We start from the raw sequence: 22,851 nt of genomic DNA, 5'->3' as shown, positions 1-22,851 counted from the left end.
AATGTGGAACGTGACTCACCGAAAATCAATGTTTTTGCGCAGTATCAGAGCTTCGGGTGCACGTTCCGTTCTTCTTTCAGGAACAAACAATTACAGATGAAAGTTACTTAGCATTCCTACGTAACTGGTTGATTCCGCAATTTAGTAATACAGAGATAGACGACTACGTTCTACAACAAGATTGAGCGCCGCCACACTGGCATCGTGCTGTACGCAGGTTTCTAAACGAGAACCTCCCAAACCGATGGATAGGGCGCTCTGGAGTCAATGATCAAGTTCTTTGCAAATGGCCTCCAAGATCACCTGACCTCACTTTGGGACTTCTTTCTGTGGGGATTTGTAAAGGATAAAGTGTACGCACCTCCACTACCCGCAACTCTGAACGATCTCCAAGAACGCATCAGTGATGCTGTTAACTTCATCACACCGGATATGCTTCACAATGTGTGGTTGGAGCTAGATTACCGCCTTGATATTTCCCGCGTTACAGGTTTCGCGCGCATCGAGTGTTTGTGATTTCAATTATTGCTACAAAAACTTTTTGAGTTTATGTATCACTGTTCAAAATTTCAGCAAAATATTCCTTCGCATATTAAATTTACACTAATTTGAAACCTGGGACTATTTCTGTGCTCACCCTGTATATATAGGTTTAATAATAATTATTATTATATTATTTGTTTGATATTTTTTCAAAGTCCGATCCGCAATCTAGATTTAAAAAAATAAAAGTTTTGGGAAGGGTATTTACGACTTCCTGAAGATAATTTAAAATGCAATAACACGAGTAGAAGTGAGAAGTATACGTTATTATTATTGACAGCATTTTGTCATTAGTATGAATTAAAACATCTATTAAGTTCAAGTGTTTTTAAACCGCCACGACTTTGATTCTTAGCAAGGAACAGCTTCAGCTTAGATTATTACATATGAACTTATATGACTGTTACATTCAAACTATATTTTTCTTTATTTCTGTCCTTCAATTTCAATGGAGTCAATTTTTTTATTTACTTTCTTTTTGGTTCGAGAATTAGCGGGTCAAAATTACTTATGCGGCCAAAGTTACCACTCCGCGGATCAAATCACCCCGGTGAGAAAACATTGCGGAAAGTCGAAATACATTATAAGTTTTTGATGTCTTAATTTCTGAACTGATAAATAGGTCTATCTCAACCAGAAATGAATTATTTAAAACAATTTCTATTTCTGATCATCGATTTTATAACCAGGGTTCTGATTTTTATGACCTAAAATTATCAAAAATGATCTATAAAATCGTAACACATTAGCAAACCTTTAGAAATGTATTACAGAAAATTAATTCATTCTTTCTGTGGATGTCTTTTTGAACATGATGAAATATTCTTTAATACTAGGGTTATTCGCTCCAATATAAAAAAAGTAAGCCTTGCTGGAAAGCATTTTGCGGCTGTAATTATATGTAATAAATGTAGTGTGTCTGACTTTTTCTATAACCAAATGCTGTTAGAGGGATTAAGTCGCAGAATAATTTTCTTTAGAGGGGATTTGTCCTATGCAAATTTTCTTTAGGGGGATTTTGTTCTACCTGAACGAAAAACCTTAGGGGGAATTAAGCCCAGCAGTGTAACTCTTGTGGATTATTTACCTCAGATCAATGTTGTTGTTACTTTCTCCAAAAGGATAATAATAATAATAATAATAATAATAATAATAATAATAATAAGTCTTTTCCGCTCCTGATTTTTTTCAATCCTGTCGGTAGTCTTCTTTTCTTCCTTTCTGTTCATAATCTGAAATTATTCGACAATTTATCTTTCCTATGTCTGGGTTGTCTGTCTCTTTCCGATGGCATTCTATCCCGAAATAAAACAATATTAGCTCTCTTCAGTGAGCTCTCCATCCACAACATTTACACGAGCAAATTCGGAAACAGACTGGACGATATGAATTATTAAACCTTGTTTCTTTGCTGATAGCGGGGCGGGGCTGAAGAATCAAGGGGTAGATGAAGGCCTGAGGTTACCCGGTCACGGAAGACGAACGAGAGCCTGCTTTCTTCAGTTGCATTTTTTTGAATAGTCATCTAACGGGAAAAAGCTGAACCTTTTAAAATTTAATTACTGCGAGAATGTGCATTCTTTAATTTAATTAACATTTTCTCTGTAGATAATAATTAATAAGCAATAAGAAAATTATCAAGGATGTTATAAATAGAGGATCTGCCCATATGAATCTTCATCCTATTAAATCGGTAAAGCCAAAAAGCAACCGAGCATCTGCACGTCTGATTGGCTACTCTCGTTTCTACCATCGTCTGATTAGCTACTTTCGTTTCCGCCATGATTGTTGGCTCAAAACATTGCGATCCTATTGGGCGGAGTGGGCAGAGTAAAGGTGGCGAAACTGTGGCGTATGGCTTCAAGATTTTGTTGTAAGAGCAGATCCTCTATTTTATAAGATCCTTGAAAATCATAGTTTAATTAAAGACGAATCAAAGATTATGAAGGTATGCACTTCAATTGCTAATTTTCCTTGCTTCCTCTCAAAAGCGGAGTGGAGTTTAGTGGTAAATCTTGATTTCCTTATGAGAAATTAAAAAATTATATTACTAATTTTGTGCAAATTACACACATACACTTTACGAATACTTCATAAATTTGAATAATATGGTTAAATGTATAAACCTACTTTACGATTTTCTCCAAATGAGGAGTGTAGGGCACGACATCATGCAAAATTGCAAAAATCTTCTGTTAAATTTATTCTATTTTTCATGCCATCCTCGAAAAGTTCCAGTCCACTCTTAAATAGTGTAAACGGAGTTCTAACCCTTCACATTATATTATAAAAAGAATTTGCCTTATACATTTTAAAAAAAAAATGTTCTTATAAGTCTTTAAAACTGTTTTCAGTTTACAATTAGTTTGATGTTCCTCGGCACACAACGTGTCTCGGAATCGGATAATTATCCTAGCCCACAGCGACCTGAGACGGTAATTGGCAATACTCTGTAGCACATAGCAGCCTCGGAGTAGGTATTAGAAGGTGTTTTCTTCGCCGTAGCAGCCTATGGAATTCATTAGAAGGAATCTCCCGAGCAAATATTGGTAAATGTGCAATCAGTTTTAAACTGATAATTCCCTCGTCTCATCGCCTTCTTTTATAGCCATTTTCTCGGAAGTAGAACCCTGAAGGGGCAGTAGGCTTTCGTCGTAGTGTTCCGAATCATCTTTGTTTCTTCCTGGAGGTGTAGTCTCCCTACGTCGTCTGCTATTGTTTGTTTATGATTGTAAAAACATGTGTTTGTAAAGAGAACTTGTGGTTTGCAGTGTATGTGTGGGTATATGGATCCTTACAGCATTAACTAAAACTTATAATCTGAGACAAATATTTGATTCAAATTGCATAAGTTGTTTAAATTAGAATATAAAGAAGCTCACGAAGATTCTGAAAGACATTGTGAGTATAGGAAATTCCAAAACATGTGAGCCTTCTCTCACAGCACTACCAAAAGGGCAACCTATCCCTTATTAGGACGATGGTTGGTGGTTGTTGCCAGATGTCCGGTGTCATTAGGTAGAAGAAGAAACAAGAAAGAAAAAGGAAGGAAAACAAGTGAAAAATAAACATAATGCTATTGCTTTTTGTGATAGATTTAACATAGCATTATTATTGTTATTATTATTATTATTATTATTATTATTATTCAGGAGTATCCACAGGCGGGTTTTAGGTGCTGATTGTATCCATAAGACTATTATTATTATTATTAATAATAATAATAATAATAATAATAATAATAATAATTTTATTATTATTATTAATTATTGCTAGATCTTCCGAAATAACCTGGATTCCTTCACATATCTCTCACCAAAAGCCAGTGGTCTCAACTTAATTCACAACGGCCTCAAAGCTCGGGCCTTGTTTCTGCTCCGAAGCTTCTAGAGTCTTACAACCAGACTTACGGGAAGCAACCATACTCTTCTTTCTTACTGTCTTGACACTGTTTCATATACATTTCCACTGAATATCTGCCATATTCCTGATGTTTATTGATATTAGAGTGATGTCATTTGTTCCTATGTGTATATGTCTGCAGCTTTGACTGCTCCGTTGCCTAGTTCAATGAAGGACTTGTATCAGTATTTACTTCTCCAACTTTCTCTCCCTCCTCATCGCCTCTACGAAAAGCACCCCGCACGACAATGGACGAGAGTGTAGAGCAATATCTTTGCCTCCCACCTTTTTGGACCGACAATATCGATAGGTACACTGTGGTAAATGACCTTGTGGACACTTGTGCTAAACGACATCGCTTACACTTCAGTGACAGTGCTCTTTGTATCAAGTGTGGTCATGTCGATGATTTGGAACATAGATTCGCATCCTGTTGTATTACAGTTCATATTTGGGCTAAGTTTGAACGGATAATCAGTACTATTTGCCGTACAGTGCCAGCTTCTGTTACCAGTGATCTCGTTTTATTTCCTCATTTCCGTCTCTTTCCCGGTGCGAAACAACTCAGTGCTATGGTTAATATCGACTACTGTTCATTATATCCTTAGTCCTGAGTTACGCCGTGACACCGAATACCAGGATTACTTGTATACCAGATGTAGACATTTTCCACCAATCAGAAGAAAAAGCCTCTTGCAAATTTCCTTGATGTAGCTCTTGTTCAAGATTAAAACTAGCATCCTCACTTCTGGACGTCTTACCAGTATGTAATCGTCCATTCTGATCTCTGTCACTCTACTAATAGAACAAAATGAACTCTTCTCTGATACTCATGTAATCTGACTCTATTTTATGTTTAATATGTAACTCTACTGCAATAAAGAAAATGAAAAAAGAGTAGTGAGATAAGCGTTGGGTTCACAGTTCGGTGATCTCGGGTTCGATCCCGCTGGGTAATTCAAGGATTTTTTATCATTTATAATATTGGTGCTTCGAATTAGGATATCATGGAAAATATTCAATTTCTCCCTTTCTTAGTGTTGAGGCCTTTCTTCAGTGCACTCGGAATAGAACAGCGACCAACTACAAGATGACGTCAATTGTATCAACCTTGATCCGTATTGTCTGGGAAGGTAACGTATTTAGTGAACAATTGATGAATACATAAGGCATATCGTTCTTATCGGTCAAAAATACCACATATCAAAAACAAAGGTAATTTTTTTCAACAATTGCTTTTGTTTCTATTACTTCTTCTTCTACAACTATTGCTAGAAATATTAATGTTTTAAGCAATTCACCATTTCACATATGTTCCATATCAACAAAGACTTGAAATCGAATGATCAAAAACTTTATATAATACTAAAATACGTAGCCAAGTCTCAACTTTTCAATAATAATAATAATAATAATAATAATTATTATTATTATTATTATTATTATTATTATTATTATTATTATTATTATTATTATTATTATTATTATTATAAATATTATTATAAAAATGGCATACCTACAGTACCAATTACGTAAACAATACCTTCCAATAAAGAAAAAATAATTGCCACAATGGAATTCAAACCCTCGTCTCTGGCATATGAGCTTCATGCTTTGCCAATGTTTTTTTTTAATTCGTTCCAATCGTGGTATTGTTCGTCAGTGATACCTCACGTTCTTTCGACTTATTCCAAACACGACAGAGACACGAACACAGAAATATTGAGGACAGTTAAAATTCTGACTTTGCTCTTCAGAGTGATTCGAACCCCCAATGGGCTTCACCTCACAATTGTCAGTAATCTACCACAAATTCGTCATACAAAGAAAGAAACTAGTAGTTACGGAAGATACACATAGAACTTTCTATTTCTACACGTGTTGATACAATTCAAAGAATGAGAAAATAATGTCTGCCGTCTTTTTTTTCTTTGGAAATTACAAGTTAGAGTGAGAAAGAATAGTAATGTTAATCGGGAGCATCATTAAAAACGATTAGATAATTTCAACTTGAAGAACCTTTCGTGATATTATTCTCATTGATGAACGTCTTTATAATTTGTTTTTGAGCTAAACAAAAAAATCTCGAGTGAGCCATTGTGGCACTCACAGAAGCTTTAGTATCTTGTGTATATTCTTGGAACAAACGATTCTTGGAATGTAGGGGATTTTAACTGGTATTAGTTTGGGTGGAAGATGAAGTGTCACGGTCAGTGGTTAGAGTTTTGAACTTCGATTCGGTAGACCCGGTTCAAACCCCGGCCAGGTTGAAAGTTTTTGAAATGTTTCACTTTCAATTTCAATGCATACTTAGTGAAGAAGAATTGGCGAAGGTCTGTTAATGGAGACAATAATTTACACACTTATTTCCAGCAGTTGTTCTAGATTTGATATTTTCGTCTACTTTCAACCATTTTCTGATTCATGCTTGATCAGTACGCTCTGACCCAAAGAGATTTATCTCAGAATGGAGAAATGTTTTGTGCGCCATCTACTCACAATTTTACTTGTATAAAGACCTGACTCAGTGTTACCAACTGCTGTCAGTGCCGAGAAAAGTTACGTGTAAGTTGGGTTACATCTGTCTAGGCGTTCTCACAACTGCAAATTATGTAGACCCCAAGTAATGGAATTAGAGCATTTAGGGTGAGATACTTTTGTTGTTGAGTGTACATCAACTAGAGCCAATGCCACATTCACAAGTAATGCTAGTGTGAGGAAAATTTCCCGCGGCGTAGGGAGACTTAGGAAACATTTTTTAAAGAGGGAAAAGGAGATATTTTACGAATATGAGATAAAATGTAGGGAAATTTAGCTTTTCAATAGATGCTATATTAAGCACTACAGCAGTAGGACTAAAGACAGCAGTACTCTTTCCACAATCCTACAATGTGCATCATACAAAATACACATATGACAGACTCTTCATTTCTTTCTTTCCTAACAACCCCCTCCCCCCCCTGCAACCTTGCTAGAGAATATATGTTTTTAAAAGAAAGTGGATCAACAAACAAAACAAGTCAACTTCACTTGTTGTTTATGGATTGGGTTGGGTTGCATTATCACAGTAGAAAGAAACGTCCTCAAGAGAGCTCGGAAAAGAAAACATTTTATCTGCTTAAACCAAGTATAAGTGCATGGAGTTAGTGTCAGAAACCACCAAAGTATTTCACTTCCGGCTACCAGTCTGCAATTTTACATAGTTCTTATATGTATACCAAAGGACAAGAATCCGTCGGGAGACACTTGATCTGACGTCCGGAACTCGTGTGATGACGTCATCAAAATGGCGGACAGCTCGATTCAAAAAATAAGCCATATCTCCGTCATTTATGGGCCGATTTTCTTCAAACTTGGCTCATTTTAAAGGAAATTAAATTTGCAATAAAACATGTCACCAAAAAATTTCCTCTAAAATTAACAGTTTCGGAGTTATTTAAGAATTTAATAAATTAATGAGTATTTATTGAAGAAAAATACAAAATAACTCCGAAACCCTTAGTTTTAGAGAAACACTTAGGTAACGTGTCATATTGTTAATTTCATTACCTTTAAAATGAGCTATTAACGAAGAAAATCGGTCCATAAATAACTGAGATATCACATATAACGTATTAATTACATTATTAAAATGGCGGTCACGACTTCTAACAGATAGCGACAAATTCAGCCAAAATACTTCACTTCCATATACCAGTCCCAAATTTTACACAGTATTTATATACATAATAAATAATTTTAAAATTCCTGGGAGAAATTTAACACGCTGAACTTCTATGTTGACGTCATCAAAATGGCCGCCCGGATTAAAAACATTGGTTTGCTTAAATACACTTAACTCCGTTACCAGTCATTTTATTGAGTCTTCCAATTGCTCCATTTGAAAGAGCATGAAATAAGCTACAAAAATTTTGTTTGATTGTAAATGGTTTATGGCGATGGCAACGTGGAAGGGGGTAGAAAATCAATGTTTTAAAATGGTTGCTGTTGGATTAATATATTTTGCAATGAGATTTCTATTATTACAAGAAGCATTAACTCAAGTAAATACACATTACATCCATTGCAATGTTGCATGCTTGTATATTTTTTTTAATGAGTGATTCATCTTTAATTATAAATTATACCACAATTGAGTGAACATGAAAATAAAAATAGTTATTTACATCTTTTAGTGAATCCAATGCCCCTTTTTACTGATTGGCAAAAATGAAAAACAAAAAAATAGTTATTTACATATTTTCTTTTTTAGGAAGGGTAACAGATATTTACAACAGTTTCTCACAATAAAAACATGTATTAATACAGTCTATATGGATTATTAACGCGGAAGGCACAACTATTGAAAACAATGTAAACTTTAAACAAAGGACAAGTTTGTAAGATTAAACTTAATTTCTGCATTGACCCTCACAACTACAAAGTAAAATGCAAAGTTCGTGTATTTTTACACATCGACAGCGCGTGCAAATCTGTTTGCACTTACACGCTATCAACTCTTTTAGCTTTTCCATGGTGAAGTTTGGGCTTGTCGACCAGAAGGGGCTCGTAGTCATCTGCGGTCTTCTTCCATCCCCACTCACAAGGATCCAAACGTTGACTGTTCCGTTGAAGAAGGTTTGTCCACAAAGAACATTGTAGGATGGCCCTCTTCAAGTGTTGCAACAGAGCGTTGCTGGTTGGTGGAATGTTTTCAATGGGTCTGTTTTGCTGGGTAAAGAGAATCCGCCTGGTCTCATTGACGGTCTCTGCAGAACTTGATGAATGGTACATAAGAACTACAAAGCGTTGAATGAGTAAAAACGTGTCGTCTTCAGAGATGTTGTCCAGAACTTGAGAATATGCCGAAAAAGATTTGTCTACGTCTCGGAAAGTCATCTACGTTTTCTATGCAGTGGTTTTACCAATACTTGTAAAACTTGACACAGTGTCAGCCCCCGTAAATGCATGGAAGAAAGACAAAAGATCTGGAATTCCTTGTGGAACTTTGTTGTGCAACTCGTGGATCGGAAGGTATTGTAGGTGCTTTCCACTGCCGTATTCCATCCAAAATTCTTTCAGTGTATTGAGTCTACTGGCATACATAGCAATTACTGCCACGTCACTATCAACAGTTTTCACCATGACCTTAGAACAACCCGAGTATTCCATGGCATGCCACACATGAAGTAGGAGACGGGCATCGGCTTGTACATGGAATTCGGAAGATATAGCTTCAAATGTCGTCTCCATTTGCGATCCAATTACCGTGTGTCTGTAGGTGCAAATGACTTTTTTTCCCGGCGCGGAGATACATTTTGACCAGGTTTTCAGCTAAAAATTCAAAGAGTTCTTCTTTGTTTTTACTGTGAGCAGGGAACTTACTGAAAAACTTGGGGATGACAACATTAGATTTTACATTTATTCTGACCCCTCGACTGTCTTACGTCATTTTTTAGGCTTCCTTGTAGGTAGCGGTCAAAAACTAGGTCATTTCTTTCCACAGATCTTAATCTGATGAGAATGTGTGGTTTAACAATCTGGTTGCAGTACTCTTGAAATATCCGGCTGGATTTACTGACAAGCATATGGATCAAGGCTGCTGCATCGATTACGAGCGAAGAAACGTCGGACTAATGAGCAGTGATCACCCGAACTCCACTTGACTCGACGATACAGGACACGACGTCGGATTTTTTTATTGGTTTTCTGAGCTTAACGCGGTCGGATATGGAAGGTAGACATGAGCTATTTTCATGGGCAAAGAACTTTCTGACGTCAATTCCCCTTGATTGACTAGCAACGTACAACTTGGCAAAAAAGAGTACTGTCTTTTCTATGGTCCACTATTTTCTGCTTGTCTTTGGACTTAACAGTAAATTTCTTAGCACTCATCAAGAGAAGGTTGTTTCTTTTGATGACTTCATGAGTGGAAACTTTTCTAAGGATCAACCGATCTTCGACAAAGTATCAAATTGGCTTTTTTCCTGTAGCATTTGCCGACATGACGCATAGTTCATGTAGTATAGTTCATAAACCATTTACCTATAAACTAAATCGAATAACATTTTTGTAACTTATTTCATGCTCTTCCAAATGGAACAATTGGAAGACTCAATAAAATGATCGGTAACGGAGATAGTTGAATTTAAGCAAACCTATGTTTTTAATCCCGGCGGCCATTTTGATGACGTCAACATAGGAGTTCAGCGTGTTAAATCAAGTGTCTCCCAGGTATTTAAAATTATTTATTATGTATATAAATATTGTGTAATATTTGGGACTGGTATATGGAAGTGAAGTATTTTGGCTGAATTTGTCGCTATCTGTTAGAAGTCATGACCGCCATTTTAATAATTTAATTAACACGTTATGTGTGATATCTCAGTTATTTATGGACCGATTTTCTTCGTTAATAGCTTATTTTAAAGGTAATGAAATTAACAATATGACACGTTACCTAAGTGTTTCGTCTAAAACTAAGGGTTTCGGAGTTATTTTGTATTTTTCTTCAATAAATACACATTAATTTATTAAATTCTTAAATAACTCCGAAACTGTTAATTTTAGAGGAAATCTTTTGGTGACATGTTTTATTGCAAATTTAATTTCCTTTAAAATGAGCAAAGTTTGAAGAAAATCGGCCCATAAATGACGGAGATATGGCTTATTTTTTGAATCGAGCTGTCCGCCATTTTGATGACGTCATCACACGAGTTCCGGATGTCAGATCAAGTGTCTCCCGACGGATTCTTGTCCTTTGGTATACATATAAGAACTATGTAAAATTGCAGACTGGTAGCCGGAAGTGAAATATTTTTACGCTAACTCCACGCACTAGTAAGCATTTTATAAGAAAAGAAAACTACGAAACTTGAAAGAAGATGAGAGGCAAGTGAAGACTCAAAAAAAGTTTGTTTCGACTTCTGGACAAAATTTCGAAAGTGATAATCATAAAAGTATTGAAGTGGGTGACTTGTCAATACCAGTTACTGTTAACGAAGCATTTGCTAGTAGACAAATTTTGACACTCTAAGTTTATTTTACTTGATTGTAGTAATGTAATTTTTAAAATAAAGTGGAATGAATTTGGCTTCTTCGTTCACAAGTCTGAGTTAAATTGATTTGTATTTCAAAATTTATGTGAATACAATTAGTTTTCACGCAGTATATGCGTATATAACTTGAAAGGGTGACTGTAATCGAAATCGAAATTGTACTCGTAATTGAAAGATCATTAGGATTATAAGGAACATATTCTTTCAGAACCCTCACTGTCAATCACAGCAGTTTATACATATGCATATATATGGTATGCTGATAGTCTTAATGCAGGTTACTTCGTGTTGAGTAATCTGTTCAGGAGGTGGCCGAAAGTCGGGAATCCCCAGAACTTTTAATTCTTAAGAAAATTAGTGCAATTTCAGGGGACAAGTACACAAAATTATTTGTATTTTGTAGTCTAATCCGAAAAATCTTTATTTAGATCCAAAAGAGAAATCTTGGGTGCTCCACTGCTTGTGTTTACATTGTGTTACTCATTGTCTGATTTCGAACGTCTGTGCTGGAAAGAAACATGAAAGGACTGAATTGTTTTATAGGCCTCAGGGATGATGAAAAGAATTTTTGCGATAGGGATCTAATTTTGAAGTTCCATCATTGGATAGAAGACAAATTAAATATCGATTAAGTCACACACTTCTGTCATTTGTTCTGCATTAAACAAGTTCAGCTAAAATCAATAAATAATTATTTGAGATTAGCTATCTCAAGAACTGAAAAATGTAGGCAGAAGAAAAGTAGGTAACAAAGTGTTGAATACTGAAAAGTTGAAAAACGAGGAAATAAGAATATCCTCGCACTAATTTTCTTAAGAAATCTTTTCGTTAAAAAATTCGAAGAAAAATGTTCAAACGAGGAAAGAATAGGTGCAGGTAGTAAGGTACGGTGGGAACATATTAAACGTTGCTTACAGCAGGCTGCAGAAGAAGCAGTAAGTTACCGCGAACACAAAACTGCTAAGAAACCATGAGTTACAGAGCAGATGTTACAGAAAATGAGGGAGAGGAAGATGTGGAAACAGTTTGATATAAAAAGGGCAGAAAGATGTACAGAAAGTTGAATAATGAATTACGAAGAGAAACAGACAGAGCGAGGGAAGAGTTTTACAAAAGAAAATGCAAGGACATAGAAGAATTAGAAAGAGTTGGGAAATATGAGGAAATGTACAAGGAGGTGAAATCTATGCAATTTCGGAGGAAACAAGGGGGTATTATGATGGCAGTAGAAAATAAGAATGGGAAGGTAGTCAGCGAGAGAACTGAGATCATAGGAAGGTGGAAAGAATACGTTGAAGACTTATATGAGAGTAGGGATAGACCGTACAGCCTAAATGTTGAAGTAGAAAATGAAGAAGTAGGCGAGAATGATAAAGGATTTAGTATTCTTAGGGATGAGTTTGAAAAGGCTATATCTGAGATTGGGAATGGAAAGGCAACCGGAATAGATAGCATACCAATCGAATTCATTAAAAATGAAGGAGACAAGGGAAAGGAAGAATTGTTCCGACTATGCAATGAAAGATATGAAACAGGAGAATGGCCAAAAGACTTTCTGAAAACGATCATGATACCGATAGCTAAGAAATCGAACCCAAAGAGATGTGAGGATTATAGAACTATTAGTCTCATATCTCATGCAGCTAAAATTCTGCTCCGAATACTGACAAGTAAACCTTACGTTTGGGTGAATCGAGTTGCTGACTCAGACATATATGGAAAAGTAGTACTAAATGTGGTCAGTATTTCAATGAAGTTGTAGGTGCGAAGCTCCAGGGGTTTAGGAGATACAGCTACCAGAACATCACATGAAAGTACAGAATAGTCTTCATACAGTTGGAGGTAAAAGCTCTGTAAGACCTCTTGTAACGACAAAAGGTGAATAACAAATATATGGGTACATATTAGGACTAGGGAGAAGTCATATAGTAAGGGTATACTTGACGGCGGCCATCTTGAAATCCGCCATTTTGAATTAAGGTTAAGTTTTTAAAATAGGAATAGGGTAATGTGATACATGGCTTAAGGCGAAAATTTAATCAGAAGAACGATGGTGACGTTAATTTTGATTTACTCGCAATTGGTAAAAAGTTACAGGGAAATTAAATATTGTTGCAGCATATGTATTAGTCCTTTACTCCACCTTGTAATTTTTGTGTTAATGTTAATAATTAAATAAAAAGCAGGTGGATGGTAAAAGTTGCCTATGGTAAGAGTTGCCTTGATGGCGGCCATGTTCAAATCCGCCATTTTGAATCAGATAAAAGTTTTAAACAAAACGCATAACATTGACACCTTATTAATAGCAAATTTTACCATAAATCTAATGGTATAACCATTTTTGCTTTATCATTAACCAGCATTTGTTATCGTATAAACTAGTTGCTAATTGAAGGGAAAATGACCAAAGTGGAATTGAGTCATAATTGAACTTGGGTCTTTCTTCCAGAAAAGTCCTCAATTAGTACAATCAATATGTTGTTCAGAAAAGAGTGCATGACTTGCACAAATGCTCTGCTCACTGTGAGCACACCTGACAAAGGCAATCGAGTTACACTTCAAACGTTTGTCGTTAACAATTCCGTCAAAGCAGTAATCGTAAGGAGCGATCCATTTAATTTTTTGCTGGTTAATGATAAAGCAAAAATGGTTATACCGTTGAAGTTATGGTAAAATTTTCTATTAATAAGGTGTCACAGTTCTGCTTTTTGTTTAAAACCTTTATCTGATTCAAAATGGCGGATTTGAACATGGCCGCCATCAAGGCAACTCTTACCATAGGCAACTCTTACCATCCACCTGCTTTTTATTTAATTATTATCATTAACACAAAATTTACAAGGTGGGGTAAAGGACTAATACATATGCTGCAACAATATTTAATTTCCCTGTAACTTTTTACCAATTGCGCGTAAATTAAAATTGACGTCACCTTGTTCTTCTGATTAAATTTGCACCTTAAATCATATATCACATGACCCTATTCCTATTTTAAAAACTTAACCTTAATTCAAAATGGCGGATTTCAAGATGGCCGCCGTCAGGTATACCCTTACTATATGACTTCTCCCTAGTCCTAATATGTACCCATATATTTGTTATTCACCTTTTGTCGTTACAAGAGGTCTTACAGAGCTTTTACCTCCAACTGTATGAATACTATTCTGTATTTCCATGTGATGTTCTGGTAGCTGTATCTTCTAAACCCCTGGAGCTTCGCACCTACAACTTCACTGAAATACTGACCACATTTAGTACTACTTTCTCATATGTGTCTCAGTCAGCAACTCGATTCACCCAAACGTAAGGTTTACTTGTGAGCAGAAGGTTATATGAAAGAACAAATAAAGAAGTTGAGGAGGAGCAGTTCGGGTTCAGAAGAGGCAAGGGCACAAGAGATGCAATTGGATTATTAAGGGCGATCGGTGAAAGATTTATAGAAAAAGGGAAAGAGATGTATGTTATATTTATTGATCTAGAAAAGGCTTTCGACCGCGTGAATTGGAAATTGTTGTTGGGAGTTCTAACGAAGATACGGTTGGAATGGAAAGATAGAAGACTCATAAGAAACTTATACATGAACCAACAAGTAAGTGTTAGGATAGGGGAAGAACTGACGGAAGAGAGTGCAATTGGAAGAGGAGTTCGACAAGGATGCTGCCTCTCGCCAACACTATTTAATGTCTATCTAAAAGAGATAGTGAAAAAGAGTTTACATGATGATGATGGCATTTCGGTAGGGGGTAGAATGATTAGATGCATAAGATTTGCAGACGACATGGCGCTTGTTGCAGAATCGGATAAGAAAATCAATAAAATGTTAGAAAAAATGAGAAAGGTCTTTGAAGAATATGGGATGAAAATAAATGTTAGAAAGACAAAAGCCATGGTGATTGGAACGAAGGGGTCGGTGTCAAATATAAAAGTAGGAGGGGAGAAAATAGAACAAGTGAATAGTTTTCGATATCTGGGTACTATTCTTAGTAATAACGTGAAGTGCGAACGTGAAATAAAAGCAAGGATAGGAATGACGAAAGAAGCCTTTAGGAGGAAGAAAAGTCTGTTTTGTGGGACCTTGAATAAAGAGTTGAGAAAAAGACTCATAAAATGCTTCGTGCGGAGTGTTGTACTGTATGGGGCAGAAAGGTGGACATTACGTAAAGGTGATGAAAATCGACTGGAAGCCTTCGAAATGTGGGTGTGGAGAAGAATGGAAAGAATTAGTTGGATTGAGCGGAAAACGAATGAGAGAGTGTTAGAAATGGTGGGTGAGAAAAGAACACTTTTAGAAATTATTAGGAAGAGGACGAGAAACTGGTTGGGACATTGCCTAAGAAGATATTATATCATGAGGGACGTCCTAGAGAGTATGGTGGCGGGAAAGAGAGGGAGGGGGCGAAGGAGACTACAATTAATGGATGATATAAAAACAGAAAGATCATACGCGAAGTCGAAGAAGTTAGCGGAGGACCGTGGAGCATGGAAGCTTCTCAGCTGCGGCAAGTGCCCTGCCAATAAAGGCAGAATACCTATGATGATGATCTCAAGAACAATTAAATGGACTAGCTTTGATGGCTATTGAAAATAACAAACTTAATGAAATGGATACGAATGCAATAATAAGAGATGTTGCCAAATTGAAAGCCAGAAAAGATCTTTATAACATGAACTTTTCAGTAACAATGAAAACGAGGTAATAAGCTACTTACCGTAATCGTATCACTAGACAATACTATGTGAATAATACTTTTAATGAAGAATAAGAGCATAGCTCTTTGTCAAAATCAAACCTATGTTAATGCTAGACTTGAGGCTCATTAGTTTTATTCTGTTTCGACTTTTATGTTTCAATTGTACTTGTCAAAACACATCTTAGGTACATATCTTAGTTGTGTCGTGTGCTTATTTAATAAAAAGCCTATTAATTATTAAAATTGTGTAAGAAGATTATGACACCATTGTTGTATAAAGGTTGTTTATACCTACATCATTTTTCAGTTAGAAATTGTTTGGATCTGATCAAAAACTAAGCATAACTCATATTATTCTGCATTGTCTATTCGTGAAACGCCTGAAGGGATTTAACACACAATACGTTCTAAATGGTACAAGCTATGGTAAAATTCACTACACCAATGAATTTCCAAGAAAATTGTACATAAATTTGATGTATCACTTGCACCTATTCCCATTTGAAAAACTGAAAGTTAAATCCAATATGGCAGATCCAAGATGACAGCCGGGGTGGGTAACAATATGTCAGAGAAGCAGTACTTGATCCAATTTGTTTTGCATATGCCCACATTCACGTCCAGTTACTTCTATAGAAACTAAAAGCAATTTTATGTCCGAGCGTTATAGTAGTGTTTAATTGAATTTCGAATATATATGAAGGCCCATAAATATGCAAATTACCTGTATGGGCTGCTGAAATTAGTACAATATGCATTGAGCCACAGAGAACTTTGCATTTGAATCACTTTTACACGAATTCCGAGGGGACACTTCGTGAATGTACCTTGTAAGTTTATTCGAGAAGATAATTGCTTTAAAAAACTTTTAAAAAACATTATTTATCGTTGTTTATTTTAAAAAGCACGTTAAAAGTTTAAAAACTACATGCTGGTGTGTATTTTATCTACAAATTGCAGTTGGAAGCCCTGATCAAATGCGCGTACGAATGCTGTGCATGCGTAAATGGTTAAATAGAAGGGACAATTACTATGCCATGGACCATTGGACTGTGCAGACGTGAATTACGTATATGAAAAATATGAAATGGAAACCTTTCCGCGTAGTTGCTGAGAGGAATGGAACCATAAGATTAATATAATAGTTTGTGACAGTTTCCCTTTCGGATTTTCTAACCAGAGGGGACGAGGAGATGTAGATAATACCTTATTTCAAATCTGTTATACAGTAACGGCAGGTGGGCAACGCAAAGATACATCTTATCGCATTTTTAATTTCTAGCTTCAGTCGCAATTAAAATTAACAATTAGCAACTACAAGTTTCAATTGTTCCATTACGATTAACAATTAAACATTGCAACCGCCCCTTTGTCATTAACAAGTAACAGTTACCAGGGGCGGGTACACGAGGCCATCGGGGCGATCGTTCCCCCTCAGAAAAAGAAACTTTCTTATTTTATATATAAATAAAATCCATCCCAGAGTTTGGAGCTCTTAAAAATAGTTTTATGTAGCAGTATTACAACCCATCGCCCCAGAAGTCCGTCCTGCATCCGTCCCTGACAATTACAAATCTTATTCTCTTCTGATCAATTCACAGTTAACAACTCACTTAATTTTAATCGCAAATTTTAGACTGAATTTCATCACAATTAACATTAGTTCGAAATATAAATTGAAATAGATAATGGCAATTCATTTCCAGAACAATTACTTTCAATTGATTAATTAATTGCAATCAATGTCAATTGATTAATGTCCAACAATATAGCACTGTCACGATCGACACATCTTAATTACCTGAATTTGCATCGAATACAGTCATCTTTCACGCCAGCTATCACGAGTTGAAAAAACCTTTCAGAGAAAGGAGAGTCCATTTTATCACTATTTATCTTTAAATTAACGTAGAGGCTTCCAATTGAAGAAATCTAAGTTAAACTAGTTTTTACTGATTGTACAGCTATCTATCACGGATCAAGAGAAATGTTTGCAACTAAATTTATCCTTTTTTCCTGATAGCTAGGATCCGAATCTACCCGAGTTTGCAACAAAAAAAAATACGGGTCCTCCTTTGAGCTTATAATGTTGCCCATTTCCAGAGACCAGGAGTAAGCTAATTTTATCACAGGTGAATTTTCCTCTCCAAACTTTTAATTCGAATATTCTTTTCTGTCCAATGCTTATTTATTTAGATATTTAGATATTTTTCAGTCACAAATTTAAAACCTCATACTATTTAAGTATCTTTGAAATGAATGATTATTCAAAAAAAAAAAAAAAAAAAAAACAGTCTAAGGACCTTTTCTGTAGAATTTTATAAACTACAATTTTCTTCATAACTATTAACTTCGAAAAAAATATAATTTTCGAGATAATTGCGAAACAAAAAGAAGAATCCTCCCCTTTCCGCTAAAAATGATAAATAACTACAGTTCCAGCTAAGGGTGCTTTTCAGGATATGTTGAGAACATCAAAATAAAGGTTTCCACAAAAACTCAGCATGTTCTGATTTTTTTTTCTTCTAATTTTGTTATTTCTTGCCTAATTTTGTTTACTTATCTTTTCAGTATTACATTTACATCCTGGAATTTAAATTCGACAGCACAAATCTTTGTAATGAGTAAGTATGAAGAATTAAATCATAAAACTACTACCTTGGCATTTTGTAGTGAAATTTTAAAATCTAAACCACGCTTTTGTTAACATTTGAAGATTGTTAAGTTTTATATATTTAGTAGCAAGAATATTTGAATATTTTAACCACGATTAAGGAAGCACATATCTGCAAATTGTAATATGTACGATCAAATTTCTATTTTTTCTTTTAAATTATATATGTAAACTAACCTCTTCTTTTTAATAAACCTATTATTCTATTTGTTGTTTCTTATTTATCCTATAATAAATTTTATTTATGGTTATATTTCTCATGTTGTGTATCACGTGTATCTCACGATGTGCGACTTTATACTATTATTTCGGTGCGTGAAATAGCTGAAATTTAGAAGCATGGAAAATAAACAATATTAGACCCCCTATGGATTTTTTATAACATAGTTATTTGGATAATATTATTATTATTCCTTTTCTATTTCGGTTTTCGATTTTGGAATGCTAAATATGGTTATTATTTTATTAGTAATGCGTTTTCTGTCAATAATAAAAGCATACACATATTTTTCTAGGCTATAAACGTCTTTAACTTTTCTTTCTATCAACATAAAACAAAATGTATTCTTCTTCTTTTTCTCATTTCTTTTTTTTTTTTTTTTGGTTTCTTTCTTTCTTTCTTCTTCTCACTTCTAGAGTATACAGAAGTATGGGAAGTCTCACAGCACGGCAATGACCGTCTATCGGTAGATATCAGAGCAAATACAATAAGACCTAGTAGTGATTTTTTTTTGTAATTCATTTAGCGTCTATGTCCTCCCACAACTCTTTATTCAAACCGAAAGTGACAAACCATTTTTGGATTTAACGTTGATCACTATAGAGGAAACATGGCCATAGATAGCGCAAAGATGTTTTCTGCAACTGATTCAGCATTCCGAAAGTACAATCTTTCTCCACTCCTATCTTCCTACTAAAATCGGAAGTTGATTGGAATCCATTACAACTTAACGATCTCCATAGTGCAGAAACGCTAAAAGGTAGCAAGGAATTGCTTTTTGATATACAATCAGCCAGTGGCGGCTAATATTAATGTTGCAGCTTTGCGCAACGATTGAACTTTTTAAAGAAAATAATATAATTAGCACGAGTAGTAAAGAAGTGAAGAATTTGACTTTCGATCACTCCCTTACATACCTTAAATAACATATTGTTTTTACTTCTATAACTGTAAAAATCCTTTAATTCATTTCAGAAAATGAGAAAACAATCCGACATAGAGTCTCTAATTGATATTGCGTTGCAGCGAGCATACAACAATCATTTTTCTAATTGACGGACAATTGGAGCTAATGTTAAGTCTCCTTTCCCTTATTCCAGAAGTTAAAGGATTTGGTAGTTGCGGTGCTCGGTATGCCTTCCAGTGAACGAGAAGCCTTTTAGCGCTAGATAAGATTCTGAGTTTTGTTTCACTACCAACTAATGAATGAATTCATTTTTACGCATTCATAAGTATATTTAAATTATCGGATTGTGCTGAAGCAAATCAACATAGCAATATAATTAAAAAAAAGTAATCATAGAATTACAAAATAAGGAAGAAAATATGTAGCGGTGCAGAAAACAAATGAAAGTAAACATGCATTCACAAGTTAATTATTAACTCATATAGATAATGAAGGCAACTTTTACAGTTTTTGTGGCCAAATAATAATAGGTCAATATATAGTATCATATTTCAGGAATTACTAATATCATTCCTCAGTTTCCGAACACAAAATTCGTAGAACAGCAACCATGCGTGCTTTTGCTTCTGACAAGAATTGCTAATGAAAGAAAAATTCTAGTAAACCTTAGAACCTACGTTGATGTACTGAAGATTCATAGTTCTGTTTTCCAAACCATTCTTCCAACAGATGTTTATGTTAAAAATATTAAATCATCTCCCCTCTGTAGACAGTACTTTAGTGTATATGTGTACCTTTTATCATATGTATCACATACTTTTGATAACTTTCCAAGTAAGTTTGTAAAATGAAGTGAAATTTAAATTAGATCTTTTAGTACTGTCCCACTTCTATGCCTTGGTAGAAAAAAGCCTATATATGAGTTAAGGGGAGAAAGCTTCCCTAATGAACTAATGCTAGTATACAATATTCTGAAGTAGTATGAAGCTCTCTCTCCTTAGCTTATAGCAATAAAAAAGTATTTTTTTTTTACCGGTCCGAGCCTCTACTCAGTGTAAGTCAACGGTGTAATACAAATACCTATTTGCCCATGGTACATTTTCACATTGTCCTCCTGCCTCTATAGCGAAACGCCTGTCACGAAAGAACAAATTTCAAGGAGCATCGGAAATACCTTATTTTGTGGACAACAAAGAGTTACAATTTAACTTTAATGGTGTAGATAGTTACTTCGTTACTTCACCTTGAGAGACCCATACGTCTTTGTTGCTGGAAAAATACACAAACATACACACATACACACGCCAAAGTTTGGACCCATCCCAAGAAAAATTTCTGGGTTCGTGCCTATATATATAAAATGAAAAATCCCTATTCCAAGAATTGCCCCTTTCAAGGAATTTCTGGATTCACCCTCGTATATATACAAATTTTCATTTTGCAAATAGTGAAATAATTACTTATACAAAAACAGCAAATCGAACCTAGAGAATGCGGTACGATAAGTCCCAATATACGGTACACAGACAAAAGGAAACCACACATTTGATTTGATTTGATTTGATTTCAGTTTAGCGTCCCGTTCAGCAGCGAGGCTATATGAGACGTGGACCTACTGATTAATGTGGAATCCGAACCACATGAGCTCCCGCCGGGAAAAAATCACATATTATTTGGCACAGTCCTATCCTCAAAAAGAAGTGATAGGTAAAGAGAGTAATTTGTTTTTAATTATACGATGTTGTGAAAAGTGGTGATTGTGAAAGAAAATCAACACAAATACAGGAGAAAATAGCATGGTGAGATGAGATACACTTAATAATATGTGTAGTAAAGCAGCGAAACTATATGAAACTTAGGTAAGTATTTTAAGTAAAATCGACTATAAATCTTCACTGCCTAGCCCTCTACACTACTCGCCTGCCTTTCTTACTATAACTCGCTGAGGTTTGTACTCCCCCCCTTTGGATCATAAAGCAAAGATCATCATAGTCTCATAGTAAAAAGAGGACAACAGAGCTTAGGTAATTACTACAAATAGCGCCTGTCCCTATTTTTCTTCTTTCAAGCTTGTGCATTTTCCCTTGGATTATGAAACAAATTCTCTCGCGTTAAAATTCTATCCGCCTGGCCTGCCAACAAAATTAAAAAAAACAAAAAAAACTTCGACAAGAATCCAAAATATCTTATTTTGAGAAAAACAAGAGTTACAGTTCTATTTTAGTGACATAGATAGTTAATTCAATCCTTACTGATACCATAGGAAAAGTAGAGATTGCCAAAATATGAAATATAATACGTTCATTGAGTTATGGACAGTGGAGTCATTCAAATCAAACAATAATTAATTCTATGATTAGTAGAGTAAGTTAATTTTTTATTATTAATATTATTCTATTATTACTATTTGTACCAATGATATTAGTAATAGTAATTAGGATTCAGTCATACAGAATCTTTATTGATATTTTGTGTATTGATTTTGAAAAATAGTGGTAGTAGAGAAGCTTTTAGTTAGTTCTGATTTAAAGGTGAAGAGATACTTTTAACAACCGATTCCAGGAACCTCAAAAATTTTAACAACCTTCTGAAAGATGCCACTATTTGGCCAGACAGGAACAGAAATGCGTGAGTTTTTTTCTGCTTAAGTTTAACAATTGTAAATACCATATTTCTATGTATTACGGGAAATACTTGAAGAGAAATGGCTGTATTATAGCCACTACATTTATGCCCCTCTAAACTAATGTGCATTAGGGGATGACATTTCTCATATAAATACAAATTTTGAAGATACTAAGTCAATTGTATCAAAAAGGCAGGGCATACGTATTAATTACCTATTGAGCTTCACTCTCATATCGGTAAGGTTTCACGTATCTTTTCATCTATACGTTAATCATTTGACTATTTAATTAGAGTAGCTTCGTTTAAAAGCAGGGAAAATCAAATATTCGTATGCAACTTGCACCAATATTCTTAATAAACCCTTCATTAGAGAAAGCAAGTGCCATTCGCCGCCTATCATCATTTTCATTATTTTTACATTAAAATTACTAAATTGCAAAACAATTGCTTGGTGAAGCATTTGTAGGTGTAGATTTATTGCAAAGATACATACATAAATTTATTGCATATATACTTCTTTTTAGTAAATAGATTCTTTGTATTTTAAGGAGTAATTTTTGGAGTGTGGATTTGCATTTCTTTGTGCAAATTCGCTTTTGGTATACATACGTGAAAACAACTATTGTGAAAAAGACACTTACCAATTTGTGATAGGTAGGCACTAAAAAGCATGAATGCTATCTGAGTCCAGACTGGAGCGCACCATGCGGTCTGTTTGTAGTTCAGGGGGGTGAGTCTGTACGAAGCAG

Source organism: Thermobia domestica, chromosome 9 (assembly GCF_964235325.1).
Source record: "Thermobia domestica chromosome 9, izTheDome1.hap1.1, whole genome shotgun sequence".
NCBI lineage: Eukaryota > Metazoa > Arthropoda > Insecta > Zygentoma > Lepismatidae > Thermobia > Thermobia domestica.
This window is presented reverse-complemented; position numbering follows the sequence as displayed.